The sequence below is a fragment of the Octopus sinensis genome, linkage group LG2 (genome assembly GCF_006345805.1).
Source record: "Octopus sinensis linkage group LG2, ASM634580v1, whole genome shotgun sequence".
Classification (NCBI taxonomy): domain Eukaryota; kingdom Metazoa; phylum Mollusca; class Cephalopoda; order Octopoda; family Octopodidae; genus Octopus; species Octopus sinensis.
Window position 1 is genome coordinate 159,910,194 of NC_042998.1, and position 24,351 is coordinate 159,934,544.

General features: G+C 35.6%; 1 long non-coding RNA gene across 1 annotated transcript in view; it reads left to right on the forward strand.

Moving 5' to 3' along the window:
* The first annotated feature begins 5,389 nt into the window (after positions 1-5,389).
* The window catches only part of LOC118762347, a 23,738-nt gene continuing 4,776 nt past the window's right edge, over positions 5,390-24,351 (forward strand). Inside the window, exons 1-2 of the long non-coding RNA XR_004998094.1 lie at positions 5,390-5,537; positions 11,848-11,851. This is a non-coding gene — a long non-coding RNA (uncharacterized LOC118762347). The remainder of the gene's footprint in view (positions 5,538-11,847; positions 11,852-24,351) is intronic.

Consider the following 24,351-nt stretch of genomic DNA (forward strand, 5'->3'; position numbering starts at 1 on the left):
TGCTAATGATTCTGTCAACTTGCCACTTTATTAATATACAGAATAATAATAGTGATTTCAAATTTTGGCACAAAACCAGCAATTTTGGGGTAAGGTGTAAGTCAATTACATCAACCAAAGTACTCAACCGGTACTTATTTTACTGACAGTGAAAGAATGAAAGACAAAGTCACTCCAGTGGAATTTGAACTAAGAATGTAAGGACAGACAAAATGCCACTAAGCATTTTGCCCAGCATGCTAACGTGTCTGCCAGCTTGCCACCTGAATAATAATAATCATGATAATAATAACAATAATAATAATCATAATAATAATAATAACAATAATAATAATCATAATAATAATAAGAATAATAATAATCAATGCTAACAGATGATGACATTTCTCTAAAAGAAATGGAGAAACTTTCAAAATATGAAGACCTGGAAATAGAGATAATTCAATTGTGGAGTCTAAAAGCAGAAACAATTCCTATCATAGTAGGCACATTAGGTATGATAAAAAAATATTCAAACAAATACATAACAAAAACACCAGGACTAACAAATATATATAACATACAGAAAATAGCACTACTAGGCACTGCACACATTCTATGTAAAACACTTTCAATAAGAGCATCACAACAAACCACAGCACAAACCCAAGGCACACAGAGCTGTGCTCAGTAGTGCAGTGAAAGCATGTGATAAAAATAAGACTACTGAAAGATAATAATAATGATAAACACCAATATATATATAAACAGAAGATATATATATATTACAAGTAATTTTGTTTATTGTACTTGTGTGAGATAATTTCATGTCTGAAGAAAGAAACAAAAGGATGCAAATAAAAACAAGGGTTGCAAAACTATTTCTTGGACAAAATTTTATTTTTACCATTAATTGCTCCTTTCTTTCATTTTAATCTGACACCAATGAGACAGTTATTAAATGGCATTGTTGGTTTCAAAGATATAATATTGCTTTAATCAGCCAAAAGAGCAGTTCACAAAATTTGGATGGAAATTGAGTATCAAAGATCTTACTCCTATACTAAAGATTTTGCTCCACTACTAGTATATCAATGTTATCTTTTTTTACTTATTTCAGTCATTAGATTGTGGCCAAGCTGGGGCACCACCTTGAAGAATTTTTAGTTCAATGAATCAACCCAATTACTTACATTATGTTAAGCCTGATATTTATTCTATTGGTCTCTTTTGCCAAATTGCTAAGTTACAGGGACATAAACACACCAGTACTGAAGAACAAATACAGACACAAACACACACACACATATATATATACAATGGGCTTCCTTCAGTTTCTGTCTACCAAATCCACTCACAAGGCTTTGGTCAGCTCAAGGCTTTAGTAGAAGACACCTGCCCAAAGTGCCATGCAGTGGGATTCAATCTAGCATCATGTGGTTGGGAAACAAGCTTCTTACCACACAGCCATGCTTGTGGCTTTTTTTCTGTATTGTGAAGTGAATGATGTAAAACATTCAGTGCAAAACTTGCTCAATATTTACCACTTATTACTCAATATTTTAAAGTATAAGTATATACTTTACTTTATTTCCTTTACTAAATAGTAAATTATATCATTAGTCTAAATGTTTATCATGATCAAAAGCATGGGAATATCAATCAAAGTTTTAAATTACATTATCAACTTGTTCATATTTTCTGTCATCAGTCATCAATCAAAATAATTTCCTCTTTTTCTTTTCTTTTAATGAATTATCTGGAAGAACAGGCTATGGCCATGGCCACTGCAAGCCACCCAAGGTTGGTGAGATTGATGCAGTTAATATTTCTCATGAATAAGGCAGCAAGCTGGCAGATTCATTTGTGCCAGATAAAATGCTTAGCAGCATTTTTTCTGATTTAACATTCTGAGTTCAAACACTGCCAGGGTTGACTTTGCCTTTCATTCTTTCACAGTCAATAAAATAAGTACCAGTTGAGCACTGGGATCAATACAATCAATTTTCTGCTTCGACCCGAAATTTCTGGCCTTGTGCCAAAATTTGAAACCAATATTTCTCATGAATAGTTGCAAGTTAACAGCCATAGAAAAACATATGCATGGAGTGAATTCAAGAGGGTCAACATTCTGGAAGCAAGGATACAACATAGTGAATAAGGCAGAGTTAGGGAAGGTGACAAGAGGAGGGGAGATAAATATGTTAGGAATGCTTTAGTGGCAGTCAAATGATACCAGCCAGATCTGAAGAACAAAGACCACTGTAGTTGTGGTAAAAAAGGTAGAGAAGAGAAAGTATGTCTGTTGGTCAGAGGTGAGAGTGTGTTGAGTAATTTTATACCAATCTGCCAAATGTGTATTACAAAACCACTTCCCTAGTCATGGAAGCAGTACTCCATTGTGGATTTCACCTAAGCTTTGTAGAGGATTAGTAGGTGTTGGTGATTTTTGTTTTTGTTTTTGGTTTGAAGAAGAGAGCCAGTCTTTATGATGTTGTTTTTGTAATACATTAAACTATTAAGGGCAGCCAGCTTTGCTGTCTTCTGAACAGTGCTGTCTTAAGTTATAAAGCATGGTAGTATATGACCACTGTGTTGCAAGTCAACGAGTCAGTCATCAAAGACAGATGGGCTGGGTCAGCAAAAGTTAAGTGTCACTGCCAGCAATATAATACTGCAGCAGAGGCAGAATTAAGAATATGTGAAAGAAATACTATCAGCTTTTTTGCATGTCTTAGGTTGCTTTAATTTTTTTTTTTTTTTTGTCAAGTTGCTCAGCCTAAATATTTGCAGGCTAAAGCCTGCACATAGTATAATATTTTAAAACTGACAATTTATTAACAACTTTTGTTATCTTGGAGAACATTAAGGAATAGTCTATTTGGTTAAGTTCCTTTATTTTTTTTCTCTTTTTTAGCATTGTAGATTTTCAGTCAGATTTATTATTTTAGAGTTATTTCAACTTGTTGAAAACATTATGCAGTTTTACAAAATGTCTCTGAAAACATTTTATTTTGACTATACATTGAGAATACAAGTATCAAATTTCTCTCAACTTCTTTTCCTTTCCTATATATCAAATAAGGTCATTTTCCATAACAATGTTGATGATTATGGTAATGATTATAACAGGTTTTCTTTTTATCTAACAGTATGATTATTAAACACTATACTTATTATAATACACCTACACTCAAAAGCTTTTAACATTTCTCAAGATTTCGAATTTTTTGTTTGTTTTTTGTTTGTTGTTCTGGGTTTGTTTGTTTTTTACATTTAGACAGATTAATGTTATCTAAAATGAAAGGTATGGAATGTAAGATGACAGCCATAACCCACTTTCTACATTGTAAAGGAGCTTATATTATTCTTTCATTACTAAATTTTGTCTAGTACTATATGATTAGCAACTGAAAACTTTTTTCCAATGTGAATTGTGGTGGTATGAAAATAATTCTAGTCTGTTCATCATAGGCACAGACATGGCTGTGTGGGTGAGAAGCTCACTTTGCAACCACATGGTTTCAGGTTCATTCTCACAGAGCAGCACCTCGGGCAAGTGTCTTTTACCATAGCCTTGAACTGACTGATGCCTTGCGAGTATATTTGGTAGACAAAAAACTATGTGGGAGTCTGTTGTATACATATATGTGTACGGATGGCTTTGTGTTTGTCCTCCATCACTGCTTGACAACTGGAGCTGATTTGTATATGTCCCTGTGACTTCACAGTTTTACAAAAGAAACCAATAGAATAAGTACAAGACATGAAAAAAAAATAAGTACTTTAGTTGATCTGTTCAACTAAATTCTTCAAGGCAGTGCCTTGGCATGGCTACAATCCAATGAGTGAAATACATAAAAGATAAAAGACTATAACAGATATTATGGTTTAAAAACATTTTTTATCATATATATTTCCTGGGTAATGATTTGATTTGATAAGTGATCTCCAGTATTCTTTATATTGTTCACATTGTACATTTAATCCTTTAGCATTCAGATTATGCTGTCAAATTTAATGTTTTTAATGCATTATCTCATAACATTGACATTTTGGTGTTTAGTTTTTGAATGACATTATAGGGTAGGTGTGCAAAACCAGATCTGACTAGTTTGAATGTCAAACAGGTAGAGCTTTTGCACCAGGTATGGCCAGTTTAAACGCTAAAGGAGTATAGAACTAATCAAACAATCTATAGAATTGATGTGATGATTTAATTTAAAGATGCAACAAACATGACTGTTTATATATGGATGTCCAATGGGAGCAAGCTTAGGAATAGTGCCATTAAAAGAGAGACAAATAGTAAAATAGCATCGCCTTTACATCTGGTCAAACTTTTTTTGAATTTGCTTAACTCACTCATGCCACTCATCACAACTTCACACAGTATTCAGAAGGTCAGCAGAGCAACACCCAGTATCTTGACATAGCTGGTTGATGAAGGTTTTGCTAGATGGGCTAACCCATTTATATCAATGTTGCACATCAACAAGAGTGCATCACTAATTTCTTTCTTAACTCTCCAATAATATCCTGCAAAATGTCTGCATTTCTCCCTAATAACTTCAGTGATTGCAAAATTATCATAGAATTTTTGTTTGGTCAGATGCTTTTTCTTTGTAATGATGACTTCCTGATGATGCTAAGGATATCAAGAATAGCTCGTGTGTTTGTAAGACAAATTCATTCATTCTCAAGGCAAAATGCAACAAATTCTTTTTACAAGCAGTGTACATCAAGAAGTAATGGCAGCAGTAATGATGTGCTACAAAATCAAGGAATCTAAAGTATGATAATGAGAGCCAGCTGAAAAGTTCATAAGATGACCAAGATACTCTCATGGAATGACACCAAATGAGGTTTATTTTTCAACATAGTCCCCCTTGCAGTCTACTCACTTCTTCCAGTGGATTTCATTAGAGTGAAACTAACTTCTTTAATATTGTCATTTGAAATACAAAAGATGGAGTCCAGATAGATATTGAAGAAATGTCAAAAATTGGTGTCTCTGGCATGTACGAGGGTGGGTTGAAAAGTTCAGAGGCTGAATATGAATGAGTGATGCTAGAGCTGTGAAATCTTGCATTCATTAATTTCAACTCTTTTTATTAATAACTGCATTGTTTCTTCCCAGGTAAACTGATATTTGGCCTGTTCAAAGAAGACTTCAAAAGTAATTAGTTGTGACTTTTCTTGAAAATTAACAAAATTTGACATTTTGGTGTCATCAAGAACTTGCAGAGAAAGGGTTTAGGCCCCAAGGGCATTCATGCTGACATCGTTACTACATTAGCAGCTGACACTCCAGTTCTACCAAGTTTTCAAAAGTGGGCAAATGAATTTAGGAGTTGAAGGGTGAATTGTGAAGAAGACCCAAGGTTTGGACATGTTATAACTACCACCAATGAGGAAAACATTGACTATGTTCACCACATGATGATGGATGACAAGTGATTGACTATAAATCAAATAGTCAATTCTATTAGCATATCTCTTGAGAGAGTTGAGAATATTCTGCACAATGAACTTGGCATGGTGAAGGTTTCTGCTTAGTAGGTACCACATCTTCTGATACATCATTAAAAGCACACCAGGCTGATCACATCACAGGAAAATCTGACATTGCTTGATGCAGATCCAGCTGGTTTCCTTGAACATTTCCTCACCCAGGATGAGTGCTGAGTTCATCATTTTGAGCCAGAGACAAAAAGACAATTCATGCAGTGGAAACACCCTCCTCACCTGCTCCAAAAGAAGCCATCATTTCATCTGTAGGGAAGATGATGGCCTCAGTTTTTTGGGATTGTGTTTACTGACTATCTTGAAAAGGGTCACACCATCAATGGAGAGTACCTTGTCAACTTGCTGAGGCAGTTAGAAAAGGTTATAAAAACCAGACGCCCAAGAAAACTAATGAAAGGGGTCTTGTTTCATCAGGACAATGCTCCAGCACACAAGTCCTTGGTTTCAATGGCAGCTGTGTGTGACTGCAGCTCTGAACAGGTTGGTCAGCCTCCCTATTCTCTTGATTTGGCTCCATCTGTTCCCCAACATAGAAAAACACTTGACTAGGAACCAGTATCTGATGATGATAATTTGGCCAACAAGATGAAAGCTTTCTTTGACATCTGCCTGGACTCCATCTTTTGCATTTCAAATGACAATATTAAAGAAGTTAGGTGGACTCTAATGAAACCCATCTCTACCTCGTCATCCAAACACAACATCAGATGCAAATTATGCTGATGGTATCACTCTCATTGTTGATGCCATCTCAGAAGCCATCATCTTTTAACATGAAATTGTAAAAGCAACAGAAGATATCGGTCTTTATGCTAATTCCTACAATTAGGAGGGTTCATTCAGCTCAGTCAAACAAAACACACTAAAATCTGTAAACCCCTTTATTTACTTATGAAATAGTATTTATCCACTGAATACAATTGTAATAAAGAAAACATATAAACATGAAAAAAATTTTGAAATTTCTTCATAATTATTGTTATTTGACTGTTAATTAGTGCATTAGCTTTTCCATACTTACATGAATTAAACTTGCGTATGTTAGCCTAATCTATTAAACAGTTTCTATCTGCCTATTCCCTGTCATTCAAATATAAAGTTACATTGTTTCAAATTTCTTCCTGTGCTATATTATCTTCATAATGATTACTGTCAACTGATACCAACATTTGTTGACCCAATTTTATTCTAACATTTTTCTCACATATATCCCTTACTATGTTAGATTTACTTTTTACTCATAATGTTTAGTACCTTTAATTCCCAGATGATATATTAGCCTAACAGTGTTCATTCAATACTCTTCTCTTTACACATTCAATAAATTTTCCCGTTTTAAATATTCCCCATGTTGCAATGCCATTAAATACTGTACTTTTAGCTTTTTCCTGACCATATTTCTAAAGAAATACACTACCTATGACTTAATTCATTTTCAAAATATGTAACAATTTGTTGGCATTTAGTAAAATAACCAACATTGTCATAAATAATTTGATCTTTAGAACATAACAAAAGAAACTATGCTTAAAGTTATGTTCAGAGGTTTTACTTTAAGTATGAACATTTCAAAGCATTAGGTTTTGTTTCATAGAATTAGGAGTAATTTCAGACAAGTTAGTATTTAAAAAGTTAAACTGTATGTAAGTCTGATATATCTGATACATATATCTGATAATTCCATGATGACTTAAATGCCAAGTAGAGTTAAAATAGAAGATAAAGCATGATACTACATGTACATAAGTTTAAATCTACTGATGTACTTCTGAATCGGGTACTTTATTCTATGTTACCTCAGTTCACTAAGATATCAAGAAAAAATGATGCCAGATTATCTTAGGATATTTATTTCTTTATTGCCCACAAGGGGCTAAACATAGTGGAGACAAACAAGGACAGACAAAGGAATTATGTTGATTACATCGATGCCAGTGCATACCTGGTACTTATTTAATCGACCCCGAAAGGATGAAAAGCAAAGTTGACCTCGGCAGAATTTGAACTCAGAATGTAGCGGCAGACAAAATACCTATTTCTTTATTACCCACAAGGGGCTAAACACAGAGGGGACAAACAAGGACAGACATAGGTATTAAGTCGATTACATCGACCCCAGTGTGTAACTGGTACTTAATTTATCGACCTTGAAGGATGAAAGGCAAAGTCAACCTTGGCGGAATTTGAACTCACAACGTAACGCAGACGAAATACCGCTAAGCATTTCGCCCAGCGTGCTAACGTTTCTGCCAGCTCAGCTAACCGCCTTTTTCTTGCCTTTTTTTTTGGATCGTATCGTTCGCGAGAAGAGACTCAATAGATCGCAGTGTGGTAGCTGCTCTACTAAGAACATCACTCCGAACGGCAAGTTGGGTCGTATGCAAGCGATCCCTTTCGTTTCCATGACAAAGGAAATGGACACTTATCTCTCACAGAAACTGAGGAAACAAAAAATAGACAACAAGCTTTCCAAATGCCTTATATGTTTCTGCTTTCCACAAACTTAGACATCACATAAAACAACAGCTAACACTAAATTGAATGACATTTCTTAAATACAGTATAAGGCAAACAATATGTGTGTGACCATATGTTTAAGTGCATATATATATATATACATATATATATATCAAATGACTAATAACAACATACAATGGATAATTGTCAGCTCATTACATTGCCAACTTTGTTGGTCATTCTCCCATTTCATAGTTGGTCTCAACAGACTTCAGCAAAGTCCCTGCTGCATTCTTTGGATAATCTTTTGTTTGTAAAATTACGTTCCATCTAATGATTACAGTTTTTCGTAATGGAGTAATGTTCTCATTCTTCTAGTAAAAAGATGCGCAAGAAACAGCTGTAATGAACTGCCAATTATACATCATATGTTATTATTCATTTGATTATAATACACCAAAGGGATTTACGACTTGTCAGACACCCTAGAATATACTCACAATGTACAATTTAATGTAACACATGCTTTGGGCCAGCCCCTAGGTGCTAAATATTCATAGGGTTGGTTTTCTCTAAGTACACAACCAGAATATCCTATTTGATACCTACTAACCATAGACCAGATCCACAGGTTTATCCAACCCTACCTGGTGCATATCTGTTCAAGTACCTGATTCTGTCTGAATCCTTATTTTACTATATATATATATATATATATATATATATATATATATATATATATAATATATATTATATATATACATATGGTTTCGCCATGGGCTCTTAGGAGCATAGTTCGATTTGTTTTTGCTCCGCCTCTGTTCTGTTTTTGTTTTTCCAACGGATTTCCTATTTTCTTCCTGAAGAGAAAGACACAATATGGTCCCATTATTCAATCGGATTTTGGTAATTTGTGCCTTTCGAAACACGTGTAGAATGAAATAAAACGATTTCTGTTCAATCTGCATTCAGCTCCATTTCTTCAATTCACCAATAATGTTTTAATTTCAATTATCCGCACCAACGCACGGTTGCAACACCATATGGTTGTACCTCCAACCGTGCTGTTACTGCTGTGATTTTTGCTACTAAGGTATCGGTTAAACTTTTGATTAATCTACTACAAGATTATTCATCTTTCTATTTCACATATATACATATATACATATATATATATATATATATATATATATATATATATATATATAAGCAATTGTAAATCTTTGAGGGAGGTATAAACAGAAGCTGCACAGCATCGTGAAGTATATTTGTCACTTAAATGTGACTAACACTTAAGGGTGGATGTTACAGTAGCATCCCCCCTTAAGGGTTAGCCACATTTAAGTGGCAAATATACTATATATATATACAAGTAAGACAGGGGTTATGGGTATACTATTATATATATATATATATATATATATATATATATATATATTATAGATATAGAGTAAAAAATTATTAATTTAATAATTAACAAATCTCACCAAGTAGCTTCGGTATGGATAAAAACCATTATCGGTAAAAACTTATACGTAAGCTTTTTTTTATAATTATAAATATAATTAAGGGTTTAGCAAAAAGTTGCTTCACCACATACTGAAAATTTGGTGAAGCAACTTTTTGCTAAACCCTTAATTATATTAATATATATATATATATATATATATATATATATATATATATTCATTTACATACATCTATATACACCCACATACACATATACATATGTGTATATATGAGCAAGTGTATGTGTAAGAGGAAGAGAGTCGTGTGTGTATAAATCAATTATATGGATGAGGGAAAATACTAAATACATATGTACATTAGAATCTCATACATGTAATACTGTAAGTTTAAAAACTTTAAATTACTGGGGTGGAGTGCATGCATGCATGAATGTGTGACACTTTATTATCTGTAGGAATGTGGTTTCAATTCCTGGACCGGGCAACGCGTTGTGTTCTTCATTTCATGTTGCTCCAGTCCACTCAGCTGACAAAAATTAGTAATCCTGCTGCGGACTGGTGTCCCAACCAAGTGGGGAATACATACACCATTGAAACCAGCAAACCAGCCCTCATGAGCTTGGCATGGCTCGACAAGGAAACATTTATTAATTATTACATGCCTACAATGAACTATAACAAAAGTAAAAAATATTAGTCGACAGCACAAGTTTATATGGACTTCCATGAAATATGAGAAGAATAACCATGGAAGCCTTACTAATAGCAAAATACAAACCAAAAATCAACAGATATAAAGTAATTCCTGAAATCTATCCGGACTTACAGTTATATAATTTTAAAATCTGATGAAGTTGATTTTATCAGTTACATCAGTATTCTCATGAGCCTTTCCAGCATATTACAAAGCACACATACAAGTCATTATTGCCATGCGTTTATTCTGATGATGAGACCAGTAATGTCTTCGTACACTAATATACTTATGGATTTAGGAATGTTTCAATTCCAAAACTAAACATAATAGACTAATATGAGAATTTGAAAAATCATACATAAAAAAGCATCAAACTCGAACATGTGATTGATATATGTTTGAAAGAAAAACTGATCCCCATTATCACACGCACACACATATCCATATGGATATCTATATACATTCATATATATACACACATACATATATATACATACTTTTTGATGCTAACCTTCAACAGAAAGATCTTGATTACATATATAATTGAGCTGAAAAAAAACAATGTAATTTAATGCAGGAAAATTGCAAGCCCTCCCCTGACAGCCAGCTTGCACTAACATGATGCAACAAAGATACTTTGGACCAAAAGGAGCAGCAATCCCAGAGTCAAGTGCAGTGCATGATCTGGGGATTGATATGAGCAACAATGCCTCACACTATGTACATATCCCCAAGATGGTGGCAATATGCAAGTGAATAGCAAGATGGATTCTGAGAACTTTCAAAACAAGGGACAAAGAAACTATGCTGGTTCTATAAAGGACATTTGTCCTCAGCTGCCTAAACTACAGCTCTCAGCTGTGGTCACCCCACAGTGTCAAATTAATTGTAGAACTTGAGACAATTCAGAAGTGCTACATCAAGATGATTGCATCAAGAAACAATTGACCTCCTGCTGTCCAAGGTCCCAGATGAACCTACATCACTGAAAGAAACTCAAAAGTGGGCAGCAATATTGAACTCTCACTTTCACCGAAAGCCAATCACTCAAGAATGGTCATTGAAAATTGATAATACTAGTAGTGCCCCCAGCATATCTGCAGCCTTTTGGCTGAAACACATAAAAGAATAAAAGAATACATACACACACACACATCTGATATAATTGAAGCAAAAACTAATTTCTGTGTGTCAGTGTGTCTCACTTTGACCCACCTCTTTCATTATTCAATGACACTTCCTTGTACTGGAGTGAGAGTAACAGTAAGCATAGAGACGGTGAGTGTTGGGGTGAAGACAGGGAGGGAGCCATAGAGAAAGAGAAAGAGAAGGAGAAAAAGAGAAACAAAGAAATTTAGGGAGAGTTCATAATGTTTTATTAAAAGTAGTAGTGTTGATGGTGGCAACGGGAATAATAATAAGAGAGAGGGAAAGAGTGAGTATGTGAGAGAGAGAGAGAGAGAGAGAGAGGGGGAGGGAGATGATGTACAACTTTCCTGAACAGAAATTCCTGTGGTCAGCATACTGAACCAACTACTGGACACTATCATTTATTTTTTGCTTTTTTTAATACATACATACATACATACATATATATAGGAGGTACAATGGCCCAGTGGTTAGGGCAGGGGACTTGTGGTTTCGATACCCAAACTGGGCATTATGAGTGTTTATTGAGTGAAAACACCTAAAGCTCCACAAGGCTCTGACAGGGAGAGGGGTGGCGAACCCTGCTGAACTCTTTCACCACAACTTTCTCTCACACTTTCTTCCTGTTTCTGTTCTACCTGTATTTCAAAGGGCCAGCCTTATCACACTCTGAATCTCCCCCAAGAACTACGTGTCTGTGGAGTGCTCAGCCATTTGCACATTAATTTCACAAGCAGACTTCGTTGATCAGATCAACTGGAACCCTCGTCGTCATAACCAACGGAGTGCCACAATATATGTGTGTGTGTGTGTGTGTGTGTAGTGAGAATTTACAAAAAACAAAAGACGAAGACAGGTATGTAAACAATAAACAGATGTATTAGTTTAACGCTTGGGAAGTGAGAAAGTCTTTTACGTTTCAATCCTACACTCTTCAACAGAAAGGAACACAGAAATAAACAGGGAGAGAAAATAAAAAAGTTTAGTGGCTAACGATCTATCATGGCGAATGCCAGGCAGAGGGGTCACACAGGAGAGTTAGGAATAAGGGGAGATAATAAAGTAGTGGTGATCCCAAAACAAAGGTACACGTGAGTGTGAATGTGAGAGCATATATGTGCATGTGGATGGGGGCTGGTGACCTTGACATGTGTGTGTGTACATGTGTAGGTGTATGGATGATGGTGTGGGTGCTGGGAAGTGGTCAGTGCTAGTGTGTGCGAGGTGGTGTGATGTGATGTGGTTTGGTGTGTGATGAGGTGGTGTGTGATGAGGTGGTGTGTGGTGTGGTGGTGTTGGGTGTGGGGAAAGCAAGGGTGGGATGGGGTGTGGTGTGTATGGATGGTGGGGTTGGAATGTGTAGGGGTGGGGTAACGAGGGAGGGGGTGACAATGAAGGGAGAGGGTGGAAGGGAGAAGGTGGGTAGGAGTGAAGAGAGGAAGTAGGTGTCAGAGCAAGAGAGGAGAGATGGGTGGGAGGAAGCAGGTGTGGAAGGAAGAGAGGAGAGAGGAGGAGGGTTAGGTGAAGAGGGGAGGAGAGTTGAGCCCATGTGGCGCAAAGGAGCAAAGAGAGATTAATCCCTACACATACACACACATACACACACATGCACATACATATATATATAAAATACACTTTAATTGAAATACAGTTTCTCCAAAATTAAACATTTAATATAATAAATGCAAAAATTAATTTCTGTGTGTCAGTGTGTCACACTTTGACCCACTTCTTTCATTATTCAAAGGCACTTCTTCATACTGGGGTGAGAGAAATAGTAGACATAGAGACAGTGGGGGTGGTGGTGAAGACAGAGAGAGGGGGGAGAAAGAAAGAAAGAAAGAAAGAACGAAAGAAAGAAAGAAAGAAAGAAAGAAAGAAAGAAAGAAAAAGAAGAGAGACAAAGAAATTTAGGGAGTGTTCATGATGTTTTATTAAAAGTAGTAGTGTTGATGGGAGTAATAATAAGAGAGAGAGAGAGAGGAGAGAGAGAGAGAGAGAGAGAGAGAGAAAGTGAGTGAGTGAGTATGTGAGAGAAAGAGGGAAATGATGTACAACTTTCTTGGACAGAAATTCCTGTGGCTAGCATATTGAACACTATCATTTTTGTTTTATTTTTTTGCTTTCTTTAATGCATACATACATGTGTGTGTGTGTGTGTGTGTGTGTGTGTGTGTGTGTGTGTGTGTACATATATACATATACATGCACACACACATACACACAAATATATTTATATAAAATACACTTTAATTGAAATACAGTTTCCCCAAAATTAAATATATCTAACATAATAAATGTGAATGTCAGTGTGTCACACTTTTTCAACTTTACTCCTAGTGGCTGTAGTCCAACATATCATACCATTTTGGAATCAAGCTGACTCTGTGAGTAAATTAAAAACATGATTCCTACATTTTCATTACTGCAATTGTTTTTGGCGATTTTTTTTACCTGGACGAATATGATCATCATTGGGATATGAGCCTGGAGGAAGCAACGGCAGCAAATTCTCCAAAACAAGTCAGAAATCTGTTTGCAGATCTTCCCATTCAAAAGCTTAAAAGCTGCCCAATTGTATGTACATACATACATACACACACAAACACATAAGTTCCCATCTGCTGCTTCTCTTGCCTATTCAATATCCTGTGGTCTCTGTCCCCTCTTCTATTCACTGAACCATACTACCTATGTAATGAGAGAAACATACTCAATGCCTACCACCACTATCAATAAATGTCTATTTCTCTTTCACTCTAATTATGCTGCCTGAGTAATAAGGCATCCAAGATATCTAATACACTTTTCTATTTATGCCTCTGTATTGCTAGACAACACAACTGATCCCCTTGTCAGGCCACTCCCTATTGATAAGCTTCTATCTACCACTCTTTTTCCCCTTGATCATCCATTATTGGTAACCACCACACTCTCCTACTACTGATCATTTTTTCCACTATCTATTATTTGCTCTCTCTCTTTCTCTCTCCCTATCTCTCCTTCATACAAGCAAACAAGTAGCTGCCATTTAGGTCCCTCCCCCATCTTGGTACCTTAGCTTTTTTTTTTATACCAGTCTGCCTGAGACCATCCTGAATCTATGGCAAATTTTTTTTCAAAAGTGATCTAAATTAAAAACCATCCATCAAAATTTCTTAAATTATATTCCATGGCACCATGATAAAATACACCTGTACACCCTGAAAAGTCATTGGTGTTAGAGAGAGCATCCACCTATAGAAAACAAAAAATATAATGTACATGTGAGATATAACCTTGTAGATGTTCTAGGAGGGCAATAACTCCAAATAAGAACTGATGCAGACCATGATGATCAAATCAACCAATAACATAATGTAAAACTTTTATATATGATGAGGCGTACTGAAATACATGAAACTAGACGTCTAGTGCAAGAGATTCTTGATTCAGTCATGGGGTGGTTTCTTCCCTCATCAGTGTATGTGTATACATTTGTGCTCTTCATACAGCACAAAGAGTATTTTACTCCTATTTCTAACAATGTAGGTGTCTCAATACCCTTAGTCATTATTAGTGACAATTGAATTTTTCCTTTATGATATATTATACCTAGTTGTTTATATTAATTTTTTGTATACACATTAGCTAAATCATCCATAGGTTTCTATGGTAAATACATACATGCTGACTGGCAAAATTAGCTGACAACAGCCAGTCAAGCAACTCTCACTGATGAAGGATATGAAAATACACAAAACTAGACAGCTAGTGTGAGAGATTCTCAATTCGGTTATGGGGCAGTTTCTTCCCCCGTCAGCACATGCATATACTTTTGTGCTCTTCCTACAGCACAAAGAGTATTTTACTCTTATATCTAACAATGTAGGTGTCTTGATACCCTTGGTCACATTTAGTGGCAATTGAATTTTTCCTTTATGGTATTATATAGCTGTTTATATTAGCTTAGCTGTTTATATTAATTTTATTTATATATATATACATTTACACATACACAGATATATATATATATATATATATAGATAGATAGATAGATAGATAGATAGATAGATAGATAGATAGATAGATAGATAGATAGATAGATAGATAGATAGATAGATAGATAAGGCATACAGAAATACGTGAAACTATATATACTTGTTAATTCATTTATGTCTGTTTTACCATGCTAGCAGAGGGATTAGGCATAATGTCAACAAGAAATGTAAACAGTAACGCCATTTCATTTAAATCATGGCAAAGTGAAATATCATCATTCATCCATTCTCTCTCACAAACACACACACAGTCATCATCATCATCACCATCATTTTAGCATCCACTTTTCTATGCTTGCATGGATCAGGTGGAATTCATTGAGGCAGATTTTCTATGGCCAGGTGCCCTTCCTCTCACCAACCTTCAGTTGTTTCCAAACAATATAATATTTCCTCATGATCAGACATATTTTCATGGAAGATTGGAAGTGAATGACACCACTTTTATGACAATGACACTCATTTACAACAACCATGCAATATCAAAATGAGGAGGCATAAACACAAACACAAATATAGCTATCCAAAGGGCTTCTTTCGGTTTTTATTTACCAAATCCACTCTGGTCTATACTGGAAGACATTCAAGTTCCACACAGTTGGACTGAACCCGAAACCACATAATTGAGAAGCAAACTTCTTAACTACAGTCATGTCTGCACGTGTGTGTGTGTGTGTTTGTGTGTGTGTGTCTGGATATACATACACACTTATATATTACAAAGTTGATGGTGAATCAGAAGGATCACATCAAGCACTCAACAGTGTGTATTGAGTGCTCATTTTCTCATTTATTAAACAAAAAAGGATGTTGATGTGCATATCTGTATGTGTGCAGCTGTATGTGGTGGAGGAAAGAGACAGAGAGAGAGAGAGATGTATTGATTCTGTAGATAAGGATATCTATATAAGATGCTAAAGCAGTTGTTTTACAGCTTTTTCTTCTTTTCATCAACAGCTCTATTGTGAAATTATGCAAACTTGATGCCTACGTTCAGACTACACTTCAATGCATCCATTCAGTTTTTTTTTTTTAATTCAATCAATACCTAGCTGGATGGATATGACTATTTGTAGAGAAAACAGTAAACTCAAGCTAATTTGTAAAGAATCTTACATCAAATATTCTTATATGACACCTGTTTCTGCTCAATGTCCTGCTTAATAGGTAAAGTGTATTGTTGCTAGCTTAGATAATGGATAAATATTTCTTTATCTCACACGCTGGTATGATAAATGTAGTTGACTGGCTGACCTTTCACAATAAGTATGATGTGAGAATAGGGAACCAGCTCTATTGACTTTCCCTGAGAAAATGTGGTTTCTTTTCCTGACAGCTAGGTAAACTGGGGCAATATTGAACGAAGTGCTTTGCCCAGATACACAACTAAACAGCTACTGTGAAACCGAATTTGACCTCACAATTCATGAGCAAGTAGTCTAATACTTTTATCTTATCCACTCAGCCAATTTCACTCCTACAAGCTGAAGTTTTCTCAACTTCAAAAATATTAAGTTGTTTGGAGAAATGTATTTCTCAAAATAGAAATGTTTATTAATCATAAAGAGAATTTGAAGCTAGCATTGCCAACTAAGAAAATGACCATCAGTTTATATTAGTGCACAGCTTTAAGCCGAATCTCCTTAAAATGCATATTCACAGAAAGCAGTTAAAGGCCATTCTGAATCAAATATTTTATTAGAAACTCAATGACAATATACTAATTATTGGCTGCAAGGACAACAAGGAAGTTACTGCAACAAACTGGCCATATCCATAAAGACAAACATTCTAAAGATTTAAACTTGTAGCTTGGACAGTGTTTGATAAAGAGAAGTAAACAAAACTGTGCTAAGGAATTAGAGAATAAAAAGTACTTTTAAATTGGAAGGAGGTGGGGGTCATGAAGCCCCCTGGAGTCCAAATCACATTGATTAGGAGCCACATAAAAAACACTGTGAGAAAAGGGACACAACTGCCAGCTATACAATGACCTTGTCATGATCCTCCTATTAAATTTTTCCATGTTAATTTTAAAACCATAAATATTACTACAATAGTTAATTACTACATATTTCTTATTTTAGATAACTTTGTTTACTATGGTAAACAAAAATACAAAACAATCCTATAGAATATGTATGCACTCAGATCTCCAGCTAGCCTAAGAATATATATGTATATTTGCATGTATAACCTGCCTTTTTGTTTTTTAGTTAATCATAAAAACATATTTCCTTCCATTCCTGGTTGTGTTTATGTTCTTTGTACTACTAAGCACTTATTCAACCCTTTATTTTGCCTCTAGCCAACAATGAACACTCCCATCCCTTTTATTTCAGTATATGTTCAATATCTTATTATCCAGCCCTTCCCTGCCCAGTTAATCTAAATCCACTCTAGCTTCAGTGATTTACTTTTTAGATCCTAAATACACCCAACTGCAATGGTTCTTTTCTCTTTTTCAATACATTGTCTTGACATAATTACCTCCTGCCCTCCCCCACCCCCCACCACGCTTTTAGTTATAGTCAGCAATAAGCTTAACTGAACTCACAACTTGACTACCATTTTCTTCAAACCATTACTTAACCATACCAAGCTCTCTAAGTTCATAGGCTGTGACAACAACATTGATTAATCCATTCCTTACAGTTACTAAACTTTATTTCAACAAATCCTTTAGGGTTACTAAAATAGAAATAATAACTTTTTACAGTTTTTATAAAAAAAATATTTGGCAACACACAAAGAGCAAAAGAATGCAACACTGGTTGTCATAAAATTAGTTGCTCAGTTCTGTTCATCCTAGTGCACCTTTAGTGTCTGAATTCAACTGTCAGGAGTGTCAGGAAATTTACAAGACCATCTCTTTTGAACAACTCATCAGTATCAAGGTGCATTGAGAAAATGGCTGGGGATGAGGGAAAACTATTAGTTAGACTATTACAAGGGTAGTAGTTAGCCCAGTAAATTGACGAGTCCATTTTAAGAGATAATGAAGTCACTTTGGCGGTGTATGTTAGGTTTTTGGATGATTTTCAGTATCAAGAAGAAATACTTTTGGCTTGAAAGATTAAAATTTAAGTTGAGACTTATTACAAAGTAAACAATATTGCATTTGGAAATACAATGGATTGTGCAATTGATGATGCTGTCTTTATGGTAATTATAGATAGTTCATTGCTTATTTGAAAAAAGAAAATGCAGTGTTCCGGATTCTTTGCATACACTGAATAGTCAGCCATCATCATTTAGTATTGCAAACTAATTGAAAGTGTGAACACCAGTTATACATCCAGAGGTGTAATGGCTATCAAAGAGTAATTGTCATCATTGCTTAGTGGCATTTTGGGACAGTACTGTACCATTTATGAATGGTTAGCATCCTGACAAATAGTTCTTGTTATGTGTGATACATTTTAACCCCCAGATATATTTCAAAAGTTCAATTTTCTGAACGAACAGTTATAAAGAGAAAAGTGTAATCTGATATCTTGCAAAGAGGCTATTACTGCTAACATAGAGAAACAGTTCTTGAGAGAGAATATTGCAAGTTGGTGCAGTTTCCAAGATTGCCCCATTGACACTGAACTGCAAGATGATATCTGTGTGTGTGTGTTAAGCATTTGAAACATTTGTAGAATAATATAAAAGTTGGGTTCAGAGACTATCTAGAATAGGATCCATTTGGAGTAAATGCAACTGAAGTTGCCACTAAATTACAGAAAAGCCTAACAGTTGTAGGATGATTTAAAGAGCTCAAGGTAGATTCAAACATAGCAATGATAAATAATGAAAAAGTAGTGAAATTGCAAGAAAATTTCTACTTTTTTAGAAGAAAGTAAAATAGTATGTTATTGTGTTTCTCAGTTCTTGTTGAATCTGGGTTTTAGTTTAGTAAGTTACTTGCTGAGTAACCATTCTAAAAAAGGGGATGAACTTCATTTTATTGCAAGCATGGCAGCCAAGTTGAAAAATTAGTCACTTTGAATCAGCCACAAGGTTCACATTGAATAAAATACCAATTGTAAGAATAATTTTTGTTAACATGTATTTTGTTTCTTCATATTTATTCATTTTTTTTTGTAAATAAACTACACATTACTAAAGTTAATTTGTGGCAGTCTTTATAACTTAACATATTTAAAGAATTTTATTTGCTAATACACAGTTTCATCTGCATAGAATTGGTCTTTTTTGTAAGCTACTGCAAACACTTTGTTTTTAAATAATACATTTTCAATTTTTAAAAATCATTGCAAATGGTAAAATGATTGAGCAATTCATTACCAAATTTGCCAAACATGCAGAAACAGTTTGTTTTTTTCCATTAAATTTAGGTTACAGCATGTTTCTGTAAATAATTGTTCATTGAAAAATGGTGTTAAAAAGGAAATCTGATATATAAAGAAGTATTCATTAGAAACAAAAATTGAAAAATATCATTTATATACAATGATGTCTATCAACAGCTGTTTTTGTCATGGTGACGGTTTGCCAACGTAAAGGTACATCATTCTATGCATGTGTGTGTGTGGTGTGTGTGTGTGTGTGTGTGTGTGTGCGTGTGTGTGTGTGTGTGTGCACGCGTACACACATATGTGTTTCTCTAACTGAGTATGCACATGTCTAAATGTTTAAATATTGCCACAGGAGGACATTTGACCCCCACCCTCACCCATTTAATTTTTTTTCCTTCCTTCATTATTCTGAAATGAATTTGGATTTGTATTCAAACTTTGGTGAAGATTCATTGAGAAACTGCAGAATTGTTTCAGGATAAGCGAAAGCAGACACTTCTAGATAATGCCAAGATGTTGATTTGGCTGTGTTGGATTTCTAACCTTTAAAAGCAACATTATACTTAGATATGTTTGCATAAATTGTTATTCTCTAAAAGGAAATTGAATTATAAGTGAACTACAACAAGGATTTTCTTTATGACACTATTCACAGATTAACAATGTATTTTGTTTGTTTAAATTTATTAATTTATTTATTTTGTTATTTTTGGAAAATTTCTATAATTTGAAGGATAAATATATAATTTGCTGTGAACAGATATGCATTAAGGCCTATTGAAGCAATATCTATTCAGCTAGTCAATTCTTTCTCTCTCACATTCTCTCTTTTATATGTGTGTGCTTGTTTATGTTTTTTTTAATATGTGCCTGTGCATAGGTATGTATACACATGAATATAACATCTAATTTACACACAGATACATCTGTGTACACACACATACATATACAGATATACACACATGTGTGTGTGTGTGTGTGTGTGTTTGTGTGTGTGTGTGTGTGTTTGTGTGTGTGTGTGTGTGTGCGTGCATGTGTTTTCAATATACGCTAGTGTATGAAGAAAATTTGAAGCACCAATAGATGAAACTAAAGGTGAAAATAGGAAAAAAGTGAAGGAAAGAATTAGAAAACTCTAAAGAAATGACGATATATAAAAAGTTTAAATAAGTACACAGAGGAGAGAGATTAGGGGGAGATTGACTGACAACTAGTGACAGTAGGAAGAAAACACGATGAACTTATGTAGAGAAAATACAAAAGATATGCAAGTATGCAAGGGAAAATGTGTAATTTAGGTGTTAAAAGATAAGTAAAGAGGCATTATTGGAGAGAGAGAGAGAAAGAAAGAGAGAGATACAGATAACAGGAGAAAGAGCAAAAAAAACTGAGTGAGAGTAGAGAGAGCAGAGAAAAACGCAACAGAAAAACGTATGTGACACCCACCTGTATTCAAAATGTAAAGATGAATTTCAATGATTATTCACAAAGATGAGCATTCAAATTAGAAGTATGCTTAAATATATATACATAAATATATATATATTTATACAAGTGCTTATATTCTTCAATGTGTGTGTGTGTGTGTGTGTACATATCAATGTATGTATGAATTTCCTAATGGGTTGCACTATCTGATAAGATAGAAGTCTGCAACACAATAACACCGTCTTGGGTTGTTGTTATTAAGTATTTCTTAGGTATATTTCCAGCAAAGATGAAGACTAAACGTGACTCCGAAAATCACAGATTCTTAAATAAAAACATGATTTAAACTGCAATATCAAATAAATCTATAATACACTCTATAATTTGCATTACAAAATAGATGTAAAAACTAAATGAATTAAATAATAAAATACATACATATAATATCTGTATAGAACAAATCATAATATCTGAAACATGTATAATGTAGAAAATGTCTATAGTTATTTATTTGAAAATCTTTAGTGCTTCTTAGCCAGTTAGAAAAGACATTTATTTTCTAAAGAGCAGCCCAGATAACAATGATGGAAAAAGGGGGTGGTAAGAACCATAGCTGGGATACAAGTACATGAAAACCAGAGAGAAGAATTAGGTTAAATTAAGTATTACCTGTGGGGAATAAAAGCATCAATTATAATTTAAATCTAAGATACATCAGAGGCACAATCATTAGTAAGAAAATAAATTATCACACAGAGCATCACAAAAAGAACTCCAGTCACTTTGTTGATAGTTATGATAAGATTGAGGATCACTGCTAGGAAAAGTATTATAAAATATATCCAGTGAAGAAAGAATGTGGTCAGAGTTACTAAGTGAAGTATGGGAAGAGATAGAGCGAATGCTAGAATTAGACATGATCAATGATATGATAATGATAGTCACGATCAGGATGACAAGTAGAAAAGCTGACTATCTGAGAGAGAGACTGAGACAGAGAGGAGACAAAGACATGAGTTCCAAAAGAATCTGTGGTTTTAGAATTGAGCCAATTAATGTGATAAGCATTGAAATCACCGAAGATTAGAATACTTGAAGAACAAAAAAATTATGTTGAATACAGCATCAACAAGAGCAGTTTTGAGAGGACAGAGAGCACAATAAGGGGGCAGTATACTGAAAAAGCAAGTGGAAAAATATGAAGAAATGGTCAGAAGACTCAAACATTGTCTCACAAGCAATCAGAAGATTACTGCAAATGTAGACACCAAGATTATTCATATGATAAATGGAGTCTTTATGATGAAGAGGAGGCAATCAGTGATCAAGGAATCTAAATTAGAAACACCAGGATTCAGTTTAGTCTCACTAAGAACAAAAAAATGGTCAGGAAAGTTTTGTCATAGGAATGATTAAATAGAGGAAGTTAGAAAAAAGACTTCAAATATTAGTGAAAGACAGTCAGAGATTTGGATGATGGATTTGGTGTTTGTTTTCTACAGATGTGTGGAGCCATTTTACAAATAGTAAAATCAAGAGGGAAAGAATTCTAGGTAATCCTTCAAATCAATGAAAGAAATAACTGAATCCAGGAAGATATACTAGAGACCTAATGTTGTAAGAAAAGGCTCTTGGTATGACCTCAGGAATATCTATCAAATATACTTGCTGAGGCATCCTCCATGTGTAACACAGCACTGCAAATATCTGATATTATGCAGCTGTTGATGAACCAGTAGAGTTCAAGTTCTTATCAGTTGGATTCAAAAACAAAAACTGAGATTAGGCCTGTACTCTCACCAAGAGATAGCATAGAAGTACACATACACACATATATATACACACACATATACATGCATATAATCATCCTCATTATTCTAATGTGCACTTTACCATGCTTGTAAGGATCAGATGGACTTTATTAAGACAGATTTTCTACAACAGAGTGTCCTTATATATATATGTATATATGAGGAGAAGGGGGAAGAGGAGAGGATGGGGGAGAAGGAAGGGGAGGAGGGGGATGAAGGAGGAAAGAGGGAGAGGGGGAGAGAGGGAGTGAGGGAGCAGAGGGAAGGGGAAGAGGGAGGGAGAAAGAGGGAAGAAGGGAAGGGGAGTAGGGGTGAAAGGATGAAGGACTGAAGAAGTAGGGGTCGGGGGGAGAAAGGATAGGTGAGGAGGGGGGTTAGATGAGGAGTGGGGGAGAGTTGAGACCAAATGGCGTATAAGAGCGAAGAGAGAAGATTAATTCCTGTTCACGGCGCAAACGGGAATCCGGATGGCCTCTGTGTAAGGACAAACCGAACACAGATAGGTGTTGCAAGGAGTGACCGGTGGAGCGGAAATGGCGTGAGACCGGTGTGTCGTTCGCAAGGTGGATGTCACGAAGGTGTTCCGCGAACCGGTCAGCCAAGCGGCGTCCCGTTTGTCCGATGTACAAGGAATTGCAGAGAGAGCAAGAGATGCAATAGATAATATTGCTGGCGGTGCAGGTGAAGGAGTGGATGATGGGATAGGGTCGATGGTGGGTGCTAGTGAGGCGGGTGGTGTTGGAGAGGTAAGGGCAAGTGCGGCAACGTGGGCGGGAGCAGGGGAACGAGCCGGGTTGGGAGGTAGGGTCAGGGAAGGAGCTATGGACCAAAAGGTCTCGAAGGTTGTGGGCTCGTTTGAAAGAGGGGAGGGGTCGGTTAGGGAAGAGGTGTGAAGTGGACGGGTCGGACTGGAGATGACGGAAAGCTCGAAGAATGGTGCGTTGGAGACGTAGGGTCGTGGGGTGGTAAGTGAGGGGAAATGGGAGGCGGGAGACTACAGGGCGGGTTCGGAGAGAGAGAGCAGATACACGGTCCACGGACCGTGCTCTGGCAAGGGCGGTGTGGATAGTGGTGAGGGGGTATCCACGTAGGGTGAAGTGGTGAGCCATACGTTGAGACTGAGTCTCAAAGTCATGGTCGTCACTACAGAGCCTACGTAGATGGAGGAATTGGGAATAGGGGATGGAAAGCTTGGTGTGTTCTGGGTGGGAGGAAGAGAAGTTGAGGTATGAGTGTGAGTCTGTGTGTTTGTAGTGAATGGAGGTGGTAAGAGTGGAGTGAAGAATGCTAACCGAAATGTCGAGGAAGGAGACAGAGGTGTTGGAGATAGTGGAAGTGAAGTGGAGGGCTGGATGGAAAGATTGGACGAAAGAGAGGAAGGAATCTAGATGTTCGCGGGAGAGTGAGGTGGCACCGATAATGTCGTCAATATAACGACCATATAGTTCAGGAGTGGGACCAGTGAAATTAGAGAATATTTGGACCTCA